The sequence below is a fragment of the Triturus cristatus genome, chromosome 4_2 (assembly GCF_964204655.1).
Source record: "Triturus cristatus chromosome 4_2, aTriCri1.1, whole genome shotgun sequence".
NCBI lineage: Eukaryota > Metazoa > Chordata > Amphibia > Caudata > Salamandridae > Triturus > Triturus cristatus.
Window position 1 is genome coordinate 894,927,522 of NC_140586.1, and position 16,835 is coordinate 894,944,356.

The following is a 16,835-nucleotide window of genomic DNA, read 5'->3' on the forward strand; positions in this document are numbered from 1 at the left end:
ACCAGGAAGTCAGGCGGGCCGGGGGCGGGCCTCCGGGACAACCGGAAAAGGAAGTAGGAGGGCGGGAGCCTACCCCGCCTCCTACCGAAGCATCGCGGCTGGTTTTGGGGGCCCCGGAGCAGGCAGGAGCCTACCCTGCGCCCGGTGCCCTTGACCCGGAGGAGAAGCGTCCTACCCAGGCGGGAGCCCACCCCGCACTGGGACGAGCTGCCGTCGTGTCCGGGGCCCGTAGGCTCCGCATTTGCTGAAGATCTCCGGCCCCGGGAAGAGAAGGGACGACGCCGCGGAGAGCCGGTGAGTGGGGGCGTTCCCGCCGGTCTCTCCTCGGTCCCCCACGGGCGGTGATTGAGCCAGAGCCCGGTTGAGGCTCTGACATCGGGGGCAGTGTCCGTGAGCCCCCGAGAGGCTCCAACGCGGGCAGAGCGTTGTTGGGAGCGCGAGGTCGCTCCAAAGCGGGGCCCATTGTTGTTTAGAGCCTGCGAGGCTCAGGGGGCATTTCTCCAACGTTGGGGGCATTTCTTTTGGGATTGAGTGGCCCCAGGTGGCAGCGGGCCACTCCCACCTTGCCCCTCAAAGTTGTTTAGAGCCTGCGAGGCTCAGGGGGCCACAAGTGTGACATATTAGAGCCCAGGAGAGGCTCCAACCCCCCCGCCATATTGGTTTAACAAGGCACAGTGGTGCCACAGCATCTCTCCAGTTGCCCAGCACTTAGTGGGCAACTGCAACGTTTAGGTTGTGGCCTCGGTGTTCTGGCTTGCGCAGCCTGCGCCGGCGCGCCCTGACTTTTCTGGACGCAGGGCGTCCTTGCCCCTACTAGGCCAGTTGGCCCAGGGACTGCCACAGGTAGTGGCTTATGTGAGTTCTTGCGCAATTGTGTTAACCTGCACCTCTGAATGTGTTTTTATGCGTCATGTGCTTTGCTTTACACCTCTGAATGTTATGCATCATGTGTTTATGTGCTTAGACCCCTACAGGTATTGTGATACTTAGGTGGTTGTTTTCTCCCTAACACAGGTGGTGCTAGTGAGGTCCTGATTCCCTGCGCAACCTTTTCCTAAGGTGGTTAGGGTTGCGTAGGTGGTACTTTCTGGTTACCAGTAGTTACTGGTTGTGTGCTACATATGTTATTTTATACTACAGTATTATTCCTATGTTCTAAGAGTGCTAATTCCGGACAGCGGTCCAGGTGGCCCTGTCCCCTGTATATATAATCCCTTGTAAATTCTGCCCGTGCCTGTTGGCACATTGTAGAGTGTGTGTTTTTATCTAATGTGTTGTGTATAATACAAAGGCTATTTTTATAGAATACCTTGTGTGGAGTTTCCTTTGTGGTGGGCCTTGGGTGTTGTTGCTGGGTGCGCGCGCAAACGCTTTACACATCGCCTCAGAGATAAGCCTGACTGCTCGTGCCAAGCTACCAAGGGGGTGAGCAGGGGTTATCTTTGGCGTGTAACTTCCTAGCCCTGACTAGAGTGGTGGTTTCTGCCTGACTTTGGCGCAAGCCTTAGCCAACCAGAAATCCCATTTCTAACAGTGGGTTATCTTACGGGCGATCCGATCCCAGGGCAGGCCAACCCCTAGCAGCCTGCCTGTCTGATAAGCCTAAATTACACCATGGCAGTCGCCGGTTGGTGCATACCAAAACTTGGGAGGGGCCACCCCTCCCATTCGTGGACCACCAGTCCACGTGCTTACTCACGCCCCCCCACCCCCGAAAGAGGTGGGCAGAGCGTATGCTGACAGCCCCCGGTTGCTCAGACCCACAACCGCCCGTAGGACTAACGGGGCGCCGTAGTTCTTCCAGGGGACAACTCTAGACATCTCTGGGTATCCTGGCTTAGTACCATGCTGTGCTGCTGCATGAAGTACCCCTTGGTATCTGCAGACTCTGGATCGCCCTGTAACTCCTCCTGCAACACAAAGTAACATGTTAGAAGCGTAACCCCCCCCTCCTTAGTACCTCCGTCTGCTGGGTAAGCGGAGGGGCGGGCAAGGCGAGACGAGAGGGACAAGAGGGCGAGGAGGGGGCGGGGACAGCTTATATACCCCTGCCCCTTCCCCCTTCCGCCAGAAGATCTCATGCCGGACGTCTTCCCTGGCCCAAGCCAGGAACTAGACCGGCTGCCCACAGTGCCATCATGCGGCACTAAGGCGGCCGCCCTTTTAGGGGGGTTGCTGCGCAACCCCCCCGGGCAGCCTTGCATAGTGCCAATATCGGCAACTGTTGTCACATTACACATAGTAATTACATAAATAAACCACACGACACTTATTGTAAGTGGAGAAATATTGCTGCAGGTTTATTAGCATAACCAATATGCAAACATGGTGGGTTATCTTACGGGCGATCCGATCCCAGGGCAGGCCAACCCCTAGCAGCCTGCCCGTCTGATAAGCCTAAATTACACCATGGCAGTCGCCGGTTGGTGCATACCAAAACTTGGCAGGGGCCACCCCTCCCATTCGTGGACCACCAGTCCACGTGCTTACTCACGCCCCCCCCCCCCCGAAAGAGGTGGGCGGAGCGTATGCTGGCAGCCCCCGGTTGCTCAGACCCACAACCGCCCGTAGGACTAACGGGGCGCCGTAGTTCTTCCAGGGGACAACTCTAGACATCCCTGGGTATCCTGGCTTAGCACCACGCTGTGCTGCTGCATGAAGTACCCCTTGGTATCTGCAGACTCTGGATCGCCCTGTAACTCCTCCACAGCCTTGGGAGTGGCCACCGTCACTACCAGGGCCCCCCACCAAGGTAGCCTGCTTACTTACAACCCGCTGCAGCCAAAGCTTCCCCAAGTCCAGTAGGAAAAGGTCCATGCCTAAACTAGAGAGGTGCACCCCATCTCCCTCCAGGCACCCTGTGGATTTGGCGTGAAGGAGCCCATGCCTGATGAAGCCAAAACCTCTTTGCTCTGTGAAACTGCGCATGGCTCGGTTAACTTTTCTTCTAGACACCTCAATGGCTTCCCCTGAACGAGCTCCCCTCCAAACAGTACGTGGTGTCATCTCAGACCACCACGATTCGCATGACCCCAAGGTGTTGCTTAGCTGGCATAAGGTGTCCCTCATTGCCTGGAGCAAGGCTCTTCTGCCCAAAGAAGTCAGGTCGTTCCAACCCAGGTGAATCACCGACAAGTTCGGCGGGGGGCACCCGCCCCCGAGAGTCTGCCTCAATTTCCTTGTCAGTTCACTCCAGCGCATGCCTGGGAAGCCCAACCACGTGATGTCTGTGGCTATGAAGCCATTCCGCCACTGACTGACCTCCGCCCACCGAGCCAGTCTCGCGATGCTTGAATGGCCAATTACCCACACCTTGGTTCCTGCTAAATAAAGAAATGAAGTTTTTTGAACGCACTTTATTGACCAATACCACACAGCAAAAACACTACAAATATACATAAAAATTTCTTCATAAAGTTTCTTCACTGCACACAAGGCTGAAGTAGCGAGGGTGACCCATAATCCTACTGCCAGTACAGGCAGCGCCCCGGGCCGAGGTCCTAGTCCCTCACTTAGGGCCGGATGTAACGTTTGAAGCACTGTGACTCCCAGCGCCCTACATTCTTGATCCCTTCTGCTGGCATCCCTTCCAGGAAAGCCGTGGTGGCCGCCCCTATTCTAAAGGAGTGGCTACTGAATTTCTTATTGCCGTCCACCTGCCCTGATAGGCGGAGGCACGCCTGCATGATGTGGTCCACCTGGAATCGCGTGACCGGGACCCCATCAGGATGGACCAGCAGATAACCCGCTGTCCCTGGGCGAAGGGCCAAGTAAGCTCTGAGCCTGACCACTGGGCAGTATCTGTCGTCCCCTAGGCTATTCAACACAATCATCCTCCCCCGCCCTCCTTGGTCTGTCTTGGACTGTCTCAAGCCAATTCTGATGCTGTCCGTGTCCAGGTGTACGTCCTTTACATTCAGAGCCACCCCTGAACTGTCTGCCTTAGATCTTGCCACCAGTTCCCTGATCCTGAAAGCCCCAAAGAAGGCCAGGGCGAAGCAGGCCGAGAACAACGCAGCTTCATAGCCTGAGTGCGTGGCCCTAACCATGCAATCTATCATCCCTTGAAGGATAGGATACTCAATAGGTGACCTGGCGTCTGGCACACGCGGCTGCAACCTGGCCCACCCTTGCAGTGCCGCTTTGATCACAAAGGCTTTAGTGGAGTCTGGCTGTCCTAATAACTTGGCATGGTGGCTGATGGCGAACAGGTGACCCAAGATCCATGAATGCGTCTTCCCCCCACCTTTGGCCCACAAGAGGAATTGTTGCACCGTGAGTTCCTATCCGTCCTGGTCCCCTTCCCAGGCTCCGGTGATTGCGCAAAACTTCGCTAGACAGCTCCTGTAGCGTCTCGCTGTCCTAGGAGCTAAGGACTGTTCCCCTAGTTCCCTCATCCGCACTCCCACTTCAGCAGCAGCCACAAGTGTGGCGGGAAAGGGGTCCCCTCTTCTCTCGCCTTCGGCCAAGCCTCCCGGAAACGGCGCCACTGAAAACGAGAGAGAGAGTCAGTGGCTACATTCAACACCCCTTGTATGTGCCTGGCCCTACACTCTACATTGTTTCTTAGGCATGCCCTCACCAGTTCGTGCAGCAGACACAATACCAGGGGATAAGAGGCTGAATGGGTGTTTATGGCCTGTATGACGGCTAGGTTGTCTGACCAGAACAGGACCCTCTTTGCTGCCAAGGCCCTGGGCCAAAGATGGAAGGCTACAACAATGGGGAAGAGTTCCAGGACAGTGATCTTGGACGTAACTTTCTTCTTATGCCACGCATTAGGCCACCTCTCGGCACACCACTCTGTGTCCATGATCACGCCGAACCCTTCCCGACCGGACGCATCTGAGAAGAGCGCTAGCTCTGCGTTGCTGCGCCAAGGGTCCCGCCAGATGACCGACCCGTTAAAGTCGTTAAGAAAGTCCGCCCACATCAGTAGGTCCTCCCGCATGCCCCTGCTCAGCTTGACCATATGATGTTTCTTTTTGGCCTGGGAAGTAGCTCGGGCTAACCTACGCGCAAAGACCCTACCTGCGGGATGATTCTAGCAGCGATGTTGAGTTTACCCAGCAGCCCCTGAAGGACACCTAGGGAGACTTTTTCTTTTCCTCTCGTAAGCTCGATCTGCTGTCTCAAGTCATGCACCTTGTCACAAGGGAGCCTAACTTCCCCCGCGACCGTGTCTATCTCGATGCCGAGGAAGGAGAGAACTTGCGCTGGACCCTCAGTTTTCTTGGGGGCCAAGGGAACGCCGAGTTGCTGCATGAGGGATTGGAACTTGGAGAGGGCTGTCCTGCACTCTTGGGAGCCATCTACCCCTATGAATAGAAAATCGTCCAAGTAATGAGAGACCCCGGTCACCCCCGAGGATTGCTGGAAAGCCCATTGTAAGAACGAGCTGACGGCCTCGAAAAAGGCACAGGAGACTGCGCACTCCATGGGCATACACTTGTCAAAATAGTACAGGCCGTCCATCTTGAAGCCAAGCAGGTGTTGGCTGGTAGGGTGCCCCGGTAGCAGGCGGAAAGCCGATTCAATGTCCGCCTTAGCTAACCAGGATCCCTTGCCCGCCCTCCTGACAAGGTCCAGAGCCACGTCCAGCGTACAATAGGACACAGAGCAAGCACCCTCCTGCAGCCCATGGTTTACAGAGTCCCCCTCCGGGTAAGATAGGTGGTGTATCAGACGAAAGGTTCCAGGCTCTTTCTTGGGTACCAACCCCAGCGGGGAGACCACGAAGTTCTGAAGCGGAGGATCCCTGAACGGACCAGCCACCCTCCCCAGTCTTAGTTCTTTCCAGACTTTCACATGTAATACCTGCGGAAGGTCTCTGGTGGATTTGAGATTCTCCGCTTCCCTACTGGATGGTGCGCCCACGAATGGGATGGTGAATCCCTCGGAAAACCCTTTCATCAGTAGCGCGATGGTTGGGATACAGCCTCAAGAGGGGTAGCATTTGGCCAAGGTTGACCGGAGATGGGCCCTTGCGGGCGTGGGATGCGGACGCGCAGCAGGGTAGCGAATGAGGAGTGTCTACATATCCACTGGGGGGGGGGAAGGGAGCGCGCTGAGGACTGGCACAAGAGGGCTGGAGATATGTGGAGAAGGCTCAGAGAAGGGGGTCCGTGCAGACTCAGCTGGCCTGCTTAGAGGACTCAGCCGGTTTCCTGTCTTGTTTGCCCTGGCACGATGCTGTGACGACCTCCGCACTTACTACATGCGTGCTGGAATTTGCATTTGAACCCCCACGAGCATGCACCAGCATTAAAAAGGTTGCATGTCCCAGGAATGACTCTTCTGCCTCCCCCTCTGCCACCTCCCCTGCGCGCCCCCCGAAAGGACTGCCTGAACGGTTTGGTGTTGGGCTGACTGCTCCCAGGCTGAGCACTCCCTCCCCCTGTGCCCTTGGCTGGAGCGACTGGGTTCTGTGCTCCCCGGGAACCCATGTGGTCCATCCACAACTGTACTTCTTTCTGGTCCCACTCCATCTCAGGGCATATGGCCATCTTTTTTCGGAATTCTCTGTCATAGTTCAGCCACCCTTCTCCCCTCCACTTCTGTGCCTCAGCGTGAATCAGTCTTTCATACACTACCAGCGCCTGGCTTTGCTCCAGGAATTTCTCTAAAATAATAGAGTGGAGGATGGAAAAGGCTGACAGCCAAGAGTCTATGGTTTTATCCGGCCACTGCTGGAACCTAATCTTTTTGTCTTCCTCCTTCCCCCCCTAGCCTGCGCGCATCTTGGCCATGTTGGCCCAGCAAAAGTAGAGAAAATATGTCCAGGAATTCTCGCCTCCATATGAATTCCTTCACTGCAGTAGGCACCTCCCAGGCCAGTGAGCTGTGCCCTGACAGTAGTGGAGCGTGTGTGATGGCCTTTTTAGGTGCTGCTGAGAGCTGCGTTAGCCGTGATCTCAAGCTGCTTGGTGGTGGAGGAAACGGCCGGAGTGGAGGAAGTGCCCGGCAGTGGGGAGGCAGTACTCAGAGGTGCCGCTGGCGACTCAACCCCAGTTGGATCCCATTGCTCCCCCCCTACTACAGCGTGCCCTAGTGCGGCGATCCCCACCTGTGGCACCTCCAGCCTGGCAGGTGCTACAACTCTGGCAGCTACCACCTCCGCACTCTTGCTCACGTTGCTGCCAGAGACGTTCACTGCCGCGGGTAAGTTAAGTGCCTGACTGCCCTTCCCTTGGGTTGCCCAAACATTTGCCGCCGAGGACATTCCCCCACCCACGCCTGCTGCTGGTGAGGATGTCCCAGGAGGGCCACCCCTCGAGAAGCCAGCTCTGACCTCTTCCATGAAGCTCTTCAGGGTATCAGTGAGCTTACCCAAGTCCTCATTGGTGGCAAAGTTAGTTTGAGATGGGCCTGCGGACGAAGGAGGGGCGGGTCCGACCGACACAGTCTGAGAAACAGCTACGGACGCGCCTCTAGGTGGTAGCGCCGGGCGACTCTTGTGAGGTGGCACCACGGTGGCCCTGCGAATCCGCTTGGACCGGGATGGCCCTGCCTCGTCTAGTGAATCTTGGCCCGAAGGCGTACCACCGGAAATGACCCCCGAATCTCCGAAAGTTGCTGGCTTTCAAGAGGTCCGCGGCCCATGCCAGGCCCTTCGTCTTGGCCAGTTCGATAATGACCGCTAACTGCGCGTCCTGGGCGGTGCCTTGCTGCGTTCCCTCCACCTGTGACGTCATGGAGAAGAGAGCCGGGGTACCCTCGCTGTCCATCACTCGGGAATGGGACACCTGATCTCTTACACAAGGCTAGAGCGAGTGTCTTGTCCGTACCCCCGATTTAGGTCCAAACCTGAAGCGAAAATGAAAGAAATTAGCTGAACAGCCCTGGTGTGAAACCCCGTGCCAAGGAGAGATCAAGTGACTAGCACTGCGTGCCCCCTCTGTCCTCACCGTCCTTAAGCACACACGAATCCCTAGCGATGGAATACCTCGACTTAGAGGATCACCGGAGGATCTGTGTGAGAAAGAGAGAGGGGTTAGCAATTAGAGAACCGCCCCCAAACATTCCGGCTGTTCATGGGCAGATACGTAGTTCACGGAGGGGAGCAGCAGATGGACCCGGGAGCACAAGGGGGTGGCGCGCCTACTGAGGCGAACCCCGAGGCCCCCCCTGGCAAATTCGACCAGCCTGGCCGGTGTGCCGCATTCTCTCCCCAAGCGCTGCTCCCCACCAGGAGAGCAGGCAACTCCCGGGCAACGGCCCAGCTTAGCGGCCCTAGTGATCGCTCAGTTGTGACTTGCCATGCGCCGTCGCACTGAGCCCGAGTCCCCCCACTGAAGAAAATCAGGCCGAGCTGCGCCGATGACCCCCCGTGACGAACGCTCACCGCAGAGCAAGGATCGATCACCCCCGCGAATGGGGCCACCCACTCCGCGCAGCTCCCCACAGGTGCTCTGCCCCATGCTGAGTTATTAGTAAGGCCCTACCGCACCCACGCATCAATGGGAAAGGGGGGGGGGCCGGAAGTAGAGCCTAGCTTATATAAAAATAAAATGCTAGAACCACCTGCGCGCAGTACCTAATACCCATCGGCCGTAAGTGGTGTAACCAGCCAAGGTATTGTTTTATCCGTTTATTATTTCTAACGAGATTCATGTAGCGAGGAAATGACCCGTATCGGATAGCCCTTTAAATATCACCCGATGCGTTACATGAGGACACAATCATCATAATTGCTAGGCACTGGGAGATAAAGTGATTTGCCCCGAATCACAGGGGGTTCCGCGTCATAGCCGGGACTCGATCCCGGTTCCCCAGACTGGAGGTCGACCAACCTGCCCGTTAGGCCAACTCCTCTCGGTCGGGCGCACCGGCCGATCCGTCATCCCCCCACCACCGTTGGCCCGGGCACTGAGCAGCTGTCCCGCTGGGCGCTCAAACCAGGAGGCGGAGGGGAGGGGTGAGAGTGCAACGCCCAGTAACATCGGATGCGTCCCCAGCCTGCGGTTGACGAAAGTAGAGGCCCGAACCCGAACCGGAGGGGAGGCCAAGCGCTGATAAGTTTTTAAAGCCGATGCCCGAGGGAGCCACGAGGTAAGCCCAGGATCCCGATTAACATGCGGCGTCGGCCGCGTAGAGAACTGCACAATGCTTGCTACGCTGATGCCCAGTTCCCCAGCCCTCCAGGCTGCATAAGTCACATGCCAGGGCGCGACCCGAGACTCGAACTGTTGGAGCCGGCCTCGTGGCGTGGTCCTGTTCCCCCTCGCCAAGCCGCACGAGGTCCCCTGCACCTCGGGGCTCCTCCATTTTGGATTGTACGTGACTCTGCGCACCAGCCTACGTGACCCCGCTCAACCCGGCCTCGGCCCCAGCAAGCCCCGACATCAAGGCACCAACAACTGGCCAGGGGGTATCACGTGAACACTTCCCCACTCCCGGCGGAGGGCAGTATCGATGGGACCCCCGACCGTCCTCCCACACCTAGGTGCGATCGCCCCACAGCTCTCCTGGGCCTGGCACCTCTCCTGCTGAGCATCTGGCCGCTCCCGACCCGGCCTCTCCGCCCCCCCCGGGCGCAAGGGTCCGGACATCAAAGGGCTGCAGACCTATATCTGGGGCGACCCTGCAACAGGACAGCAGTTGTATCCCGGAGTCAAGAGCCCTGCTGATCAGATCGCGGCTGACCCTACGGAGAAAGACTCATCCTGGAACCACGCTCTGAGCCCTGCTGACTACGTCGCGGCTCCACCGTGCTTAAAGACCTTCACGAACTTTTGGGGCCCTACTGACGCTGTCGCGGCCCGACCTTGTTGAACTTGCCATCAGAGCCCGGCTGACCTCGTCGCGGCTCGACCGAAGCGGACCTACCACCGGAGCCCTGCTGACTGTGTCGCGGCTCGACCCAAGCGGAACTACCACCCGAGCCCTGCAGACACCGTCGCGGCTCTCCACGTCCGAGCTGCTTTGAGACCAGCACCTGCCGCTCCGATCGCCGGAGCCTCCTTCGGCCTAACGCAAGGTCTGGCGCAGAGCTTCCCCGTACCAGGCTGGTACTAAGACTGTCCCGCTACCCTGTCCCTACAAAGACATCGAGACTCTTTCTGGATCTCTCGATCCCCCCTGTAAATATTTCGAATGTGCTACTATTGATAAAGTACCTAGATAAGCAACTGATACGGAGTCCTGTGTGGTGGTGTTACTGGGCCTAGTACGATCATAGGAGAAAGACCTCTCCTAGGAGGCTTCTCAGCGGCGCTCGGCTATAACTTTGCGGTAGGAAGGTGCCCCGGAGTGGGCCCCCTGACTCCCCGGTGGTCCTCCCTCACACACGAACCCTTACGATTAGCACAACAACGACCCTACATCCCTCTCGGGGGGGAGGAAGCCAGCAGCACCAGACTAGTCTGAGGTCCGCATAATGGGGGGGCAGGCAGACAGGGGCGAGCGTGCCCCAGCTCCCGGGGAGAGTCCGCGACCACTTGCTCGCTCCATTAAGGAGACGATCGCCCCAACTGCCGTGCATCGACCCTGCACCAATGAGGCAGCGAAACAAACTAAACGGAGCTGCCGCGGCGCATGGAGGAGAGATCCGGCACCCTTCCCAGAAAGCCGCCCCCCAAGTGCTGTGGGGACACCCGCACACGTGGTGAGCCTCAGAGGCGATGTCAGCCTCTAACGCCTGTTGCGACATTCTTAATGTTACACAATGAGTGCATACTACGAGTAAAATTACACACATGACCACAGGATGCCTCCCCCGGAAGCAGCAACCAGCCGACCCCTCCCCCGCAACGCATTCCGCGATCTACCCCGCCGCGAACCTAGTTACCTCCACCAAACCGGAGGCCCCGGAAGGGGAGCGGGAGAAACGACTTGCCCCCCCCACACTCGCCCCACACACGACCCATGGGGGTTAGATCCGCGCACGGCCCCCCCGCCCGTGGTACTCCGACCACAGGGCCCCGTCGCCTGGTACTGCCCAGGGACAGGGCCGGGGCGAGAGGAAGGTCACCGGCAGACTCACCAATAAAAGTAGCAGCGGTGGGGCGCACGACGGACACCTGCGACGGCGAGACGATCGAGCAGCGACCTGCTCAAGGCGAGACGAGAGGGACAAGAGGGCGAGGAGGGGGCGGGGACAGCTTATATACCCCTGCCCCTTCCCACTTCCGCCGGAAGATCCCATGCCGGACGTCTTCCCTGGCCCAAGCCAGGAACTAGACCGGCTGCCCACAGTGCCATCATGCGGCACTAAGGCGGCCGCCCTTTTAGGGGGGTTGCTGCGCAACCCCCCCGGGCAGCCTTGCAGAGACAAACTGTGACATCAAAAGTGCTATTCTGGTTCTCAGCCTGCATTTGAAAGTCAGTGTTGACTGCTTCGTGTCATTCAATGACGTCACTCTATCCAGCGCATGTAAGTCATTCTTGAGAGGGTCAATAAAAAATTCAAAATCTTATGCCTTGCTGCAAGTCCATCCTTTACACAACCTGCCCTACGTAACTGACTTAGGGCTTGATTCAGAGTTGTACCGCATGGGTTACTCTCTCACCAACCTGGAGGATATCCCGTCCTCCCTGGTACCAGTTCCATAGGATATCGTGGAATTGTAATACGGCGGACGGTATATCCATCACATTTGTGACGGAGTAACCCTATCCGCCAAACTCGTAATCAGGCCCTTGGGTCCTGATTCTGTTCTCGGCGGACAGGTTTCTCCATCACACCGGTGACGGATATCCTGCCCTCCGAAATATAAATCCCATTATACCCTATGGGATTTATATTTCAGCGGACGGGATATCCGTCACCGTAATGACGGAGTAAACCGTCTACAGAGATCTAAATCAGGCTCTTAGTTACCATCTCCAGAAGACAAAGAGAAGCAAAGGCTCACCTCACCTAGAAGACCTGAAGTAAAGCTTTGTCTGGACTGGCAGCCTCACACTCAAGCTCTCTCCCGAGGCTGGTGTACGGCCCCAGCCTGTTCACTCCTTCAGGGACCTTCAACATCTCACCTTTCCCCTTCTTCCCTAACTGGATTACAAGACCAAATCCAGAGACAACATGGCTTCGATCTCACTTTCCACTGTCTGGTACATTGCTCATCACATGCCACTGCAAATGATGTCTCTCCTTTTCAAATGATTGTTTTCATGGAATTGATTGATTCTTGTTCTTAGGTAAAGGGATCTCGAAAGGCAAATGACATACAGAGGTACATGAGGAGGACTGGACAATTATCATGAAAGAAGAACATTGGTTTTTGTCTTCACTAGGGCACCTGTCTCTACATACAAAGGTGTGTTGTGGGAAGAGAAAAAAGATGGCGGATCTATTTACGTCCACTGAAAGGATGGCATGCAGGTGTTCCTCTGGAACCGGCCCATGACCTTCAGAAGGGCGGTGTCATGGGCGGTGTTTGGAGTCCCCAGGGATAGGCGGATCTTGGGTTCTTTCCATTGATGGTAACCTCACACGGCCTCCTCGGAAGGGATGCCACACTAGTCCAATGGCCATCACTGACTAGACATATTTCAGGCGGCATCACAAAAATAAAGGCATGGGTGGTTCCATTTTGCCACCTCACCAGGGACAACCTGGCAAACCCTGGAAGCTTCTGGTTGGTCGGCTTCCATGATCCTTGCTGCTCCTTACTGGCACCAGCGGGGGCCGCCTTTCACCGTGGCGCCAATCTAGATTGAGAAAATTAGGTGTTGGCAACACTGCCATGCCCTGCGTTGCCTGCATTGTCCTTGGTCTGTGGGAACATCGCAACGCCCACGGGTGCAGTGAGTCATTCGGAAGGAGCGTGAGGGAAGGCAAAACATGACCAAGAAGTGAGTCAGGCTGGGATCCCCTGCCTGCCAGGGATGGGTGACTAATGTGGTGCGTGCCCCTCCCGGAGGTGGCCCCACCCTCAGCCTTGTCCTGTCGAATGTTCTCTTGTCTTTCCAGACATTTAACCTTCTTCCCTCTGGCTGAGGTCCAATGTCCATCACAAAGCAGCCTCTTGGTTAGGCCTGGACCCTAGGGGCCACTCTTAGGAGAGTAGGATCATCAACAGGTATAAACCAAGCAGGCACATGAGGGTCGACTCTGTTATCTGACACAGGAGGGGCCATTCACTCTTAGCTGACATATGAGGATCCACTCACTCTTAGCTGGCACAAGCGGGGCCACTCACTCTTAGCTGACTCAAGAGGGTCAATGACTCTCAGCTGGGATATGAAGAGCCACTCACTCTTAGCTGACTCAAGAGGGGCAGTCACTCTCAGCTAACACAAGAGGGGCCATTCACTCGTAGGTGGCACAAGAGGGGGCACTCACTCTTAGGTGGCTCAAGAGGGGGCACTCACTTTTACCTGACACAAGAGGGGGCTATTCACTCTTAGCTGACATATGAGGATCCATTCACTCTTAGCTGGCACAAGCGGGCCACTCATTCTTAGCTGACTCAAGAGGGGCATTCACTCTCAGGTAACACAAAAGGGGCCATTCACTCGTAGGTGGCACAAGAGGGGCCACTCACTCTTAGCTGACTCAGGAGGGGGCACTCACTCTTCCCTGACACAAGAGGGGCTACTCACTCTTAGCTGACACATGAGGGGGCCTTCACTCTTAGCTGACATATGAAGAGCCATTCACTTTTAGATGTCACAAGAGGGTCCATTCTCTCTTAGCTGGCACAAGAGGGGTCACTCACTCTTAGCTGACATATGAAAAGCCTCAAACTCTTAGCTGGCCACAAGAGGGGCCCTTCACTCTTAGCTGACACAGGAGGGGCTACTCACTCTTAGCTGACTCAAGAGGGAGCACTCACTCTTAGCTGACACAAGAGGGGCTACTCACTCTTAGCTGACACAAGAGGGGGCATTCACTCTTAGCTGGCACAAGAGGAGCAATTCACTCTTAGCTGGCACAAGAGGGGCCATTCACTCTTAGCTGACACAAGAGGGGCCACTCACTCTTAGCTGGCACAAGAGGGGCCATTCACTCTTAGCTGACACAAGAGGGGCTACTCACTCTTAGCTGACACAAGAGGGGGCATTCACTCTTAGCTGGCACAAGAGGAGCAATTCACTCTTAGCTGGCACAAGAGGGGCCATTCACTCTTAGCTGGCACAAGAGGGGCCATTCACTCTTAGCTGGCACAAGAGGAGCCACTCACTCTTAGCTGGCACAAGAGGGGCCATTCACTCTCACCTAGCGGTGCCCATCCTCAATGCCAATGGCATTTACTGTAATAGAAAAACAGATGAACATTATTTTTCACATGCAAGGAGCGTATGTCTTAGTAGATAACCAGTACAAAAGGGGGTGGTGATGGACGGAGCATCAGAACCAATCAAACACTCACACCCAGTCAACAGATCTGGGTTTGATCCATCACCATTTTTTAGCCCACTCTGCCACCCCAGTTCAGACATGGCCATATGCAAATCAGTCTGACCCTGTGCCTCATGGGAACAGTCCAGCCCGAACTGCCAAGCCATGCCTTCCCTGGACCAGAAACAAGCTTCCTAGGACCGGTTTCTGGCATTTCAGCCGTCTTCAGCCAGGCTTGCTTGAATCCAGTGGCAAAGTGAGCAAGGGACTCACGTCTGAGCATACCCTGCCAACTTATGGCGAACAAAGCAGTACAAAAGGGGGTGGTGATGGACGGAGCATCAGAACCAATCAAACACTCACACCCAGTCAACAGATCTGGGTTTGATCCATCACCATTTTTTAGCCCACTCTGCCACCCCAGTTCAGACATGGCCATATGCAAATCAGTCTGACCCTGTGCCTCATGGGAACAGTCCAGCCCGAACTGCCAAGCCATGCCTTCCCTGGACCAGAAACAAGCTTCCTAGGAGCGGTTTCTGGCATTTCAGCCGTCTTTTGTACCGCTTTGTTCGCCATAAGTTGGCAGGGTATGCTCAGATGTGAGTCCCTTGCTCACTTTGCCACTGGATTCAAGCAAGCCTGGCTGAAGACGGCTGAAATGCCAGAAACCGGTCCTAGGAAGCTTGTTTCCGGTCCAGGGAAGGCATGGCTTGGCAGTTCGGGCTGGACTGTTCCCATGAGGCACAGGGTCAGACGGATTTGCATATGGCCATGTCTGAACTGGGGTGGCAAAGTGGGCTAAAGAACGGTGATGGATCAAACCCAGATCTGTTGACTGGGTGTGAGTGTTTGATTGGTTCTGATGCTCCGTCCATCACCACCCCCTTTTGTACCGCTTAGTAGATAACCAGCACCCAAGAATAGGACAGACAGCATGGATCTCCCCAACCTATGTCAAGAGCAGAGCTTAATACAGTGTGCTTTTATACCGCACATCAATGAGCTACTCTGTGATGAAGAAAGCATAGAAGGCACCAGAGCCATATGCAGTGTGTCTGCACATCTGAGAGGCAAGGAGCTTCTCTCACTGACAAACCTTCCACCACCCCAGAGCCTGAAGCATTGTGTCTGCACCCTTAGGAGCAAGGACCTTCTCTCACTAACACACCTACCACTACCCCAACACCTGAAGCAGCGTGTCTGCATCCTTAGAACCAAAGACCTTCTCTCACTAACAAACCATCCAACTCACCATAGCCTGAAGCAGTGTGTCTACGTCCTTAGAAGCAAGGAGCTTCTCTCACTAAGAAACCATCCCCCACCCCAGAGCCTGAAGCAGTGTGTCTGCATCCTCAGAAGGAAGGAGGTTCTCTCACTATCAAACCACCAATGGCACCAGAGCCTAAAGCAGTGTGTTTGCATCCTTAGAGCAAAGACCCTCTCTCACTAACAAACCATCCCTGAAGCAGTGTGTCTGCATCCTTAGAAGCAAGGACCTTCTCTCACTAACAACCCATCCAACTCACCATAGCCTGAAGCAGTGTGTCTACATCCTTAGAACCAAAGACCTTCTCTCACTAACAAACCATCCAACTCACCATAGCCTGAAGCAGTGTGTCTGCATCCTTAGAGCAAAGACCCTCTCTCACTAACAAACCATCCACGGCTCCACAGCCTGAAGCAGTGTGCCAGCATCCTTAGAAACAAGGACCTTCTCTCACTAACAAACCATCCACCGCTCCACTCCCTGAAGCAGCGTGTCTGTATTCTTAGAAGCAAGAAGGTTCTCTCACTAACAAGCCATCCACTACCTCAGTGCCTGAAGCAGTGTGTCTGCATCCTTAGAACCAAAGACCTTCTCTCACTAACAAACCATCCAACTCACCATAGCCTGAAGCAGTGTGTCTACGTCCTTAGAAGCAAGGAGCTTCTGTCACTAAGAAACCATCCCCCACCCCAGAGCCTGAAGCAGTGTGTCTGCATCCTCAGAAGGAAGGAGGTTCTCTTCCTAACAAACCGTCACCTGCCCCAGAGCCTGCAGCACTGTGTCTGCATCCTTAGAACCAAGGACCTTTTCTCACTAACAAACCATCCACCGCTCCACAGCCTGAGGCAGTGTGTCTGTATCCTTAGAAGCAAGAAGGTTCTCTCACTAACAAGCCATCCACTGCCTCATTGCCCGAAGCAGTGTGTCTGCATCCTTAGAACCAAGGACCTTCTCTCACTAACAAACCATCCACCGCTCCACAGCCTGAAGCAGTGTGTCTGTATCTTTAGAAGCAAGAAGGTTCTCTCACTAACAAGCCATCCACTGCCTCATTGCCCGAAGCAGTGTGTCTGCATCCTTAGAACCAAGGACCTTCTCTCACTAACAAACCATCCACCACTCCACAGCCTGAAGCAGTGTGTCTGTATCCTTAGAAGCAAGTAGTTTCTCTTCCTAACAAACCGTCACCCGCCCCAGAGCCTGCAGCGCTGTGTCTGCATCTTTAGAAGCAAGAAGGTTCCCTCACTAACAAGCCATCCACTGCCTCATTGCCTGCAG